Raw genomic sequence first — 1,307 nt, 5'->3', positions numbered from 1 at the left:
GATTCATAACCACTACGCTACCAGAGGTAGGAGTTGTTGTTGTTGTTAAGTGCCAGTGCCGTCGAGGCGGAAGTAGGAGTAGGGAATGTTAATCAGTGTTTCCGGGTCATACCTTTGCCCTACAAGAAAGGACTCTTGTCTTCTACTGATTAAGAATAGTCGGGAAAGACAGAGATACCACATGGAGAAAAGATTTAGTATAGGAAACAGGCTTGCAAGCAGAAATTGTTGTTGTTGTTAAGTGCCATCTACTCAGTTCTGACTCACAGTGAGTGACCCTGTAAATGATTTCTGAGGTGCGGCTGGTAAGTTTGAACCGAATTTGCAGTCTAGTGCATTATCCTGCAGTACCACACCAGGATACGTTTAACCCCTATCTACCAAACAAAGGCTTTGTTGAGGTTTCAAAGAGCTTTGGGTGGGGGAAAAGACATCATGTTTATTCATAGCAATAGGCAGGGATTTCCAGAAGGTGTCTTGTTTAGGAAGGGTCATGCATATCTTACAAGAAAGTAAAATACAGAAGTCTTATGGGTGGTCTGTTGACAGTAAGTAAAACTGTAAAGTGGGCAAATTTTATGATTAATGTTTTCACTTCCCAAGAGGCTCTCTATCTCAGGGAGACTTGAAGAGGTAAAGTAGCAAATGTTGGGGGTTGGACCACATGAGGACCTCAGCTGAGCCCATCACAGCTGTGCCAGGTTATCTCTAGTGGGGGCTATGCAACTACAGTTCTTAGAAATCATCCACTGCTGAGAATCCACTCAAAGAACACACAGAGTGCCTAATGGATGTATCTCAGGTATTGGGGATAAAGCAGAAAACCAATCCTTAAAAAACGTTTGTTTTACTTTAATGAAAACATTGCTTTCCTTGTAACTCTCTCCAAGAGGCTCCCTGTCTTACTAGCACAAACATGGGTGAATTCTGTGTTGGGAAAATAGTTCGGATCAGGAGTAGAAAGAGGAGAGATGAAAGAGAGTGAGCAACAGTAAGGAACCGAGAGAGACAGACAGAAGAATGAGCGGGGAATGAGAGAGAGGAGAGGTATAAAGGAGTACTGGGCTTTTTTTCTTTCCACTAATCTACAGACTTTATTTATTGGATGATTGATTGGATGTTGCCTTTGTTATGAAAAACTACTATGACAGAAATACCAGACTTTAACAAATAGAAATTTATGTCTTCACAGTTTAGGAGGTGAGAAGCCCAAATTCAGGGTGCAGCCTCTTGGGGAAGACTTTCTCTGCTGACTTTGAAGAAAGTTCCTTGTCTCTTCAGCTTCAAATTTCCATGTGCCTAGGCAT

Source organism: Chrysochloris asiatica, unplaced genomic scaffold (genome assembly GCF_000296735.1).
Source record: "Chrysochloris asiatica unplaced genomic scaffold, ChrAsi1.0 scaffold00077, whole genome shotgun sequence".
NCBI classification, from domain to species: domain Eukaryota; kingdom Metazoa; phylum Chordata; class Mammalia; order Afrosoricida; family Chrysochloridae; genus Chrysochloris; species Chrysochloris asiatica.
This window is presented reverse-complemented; position numbering follows the sequence as displayed.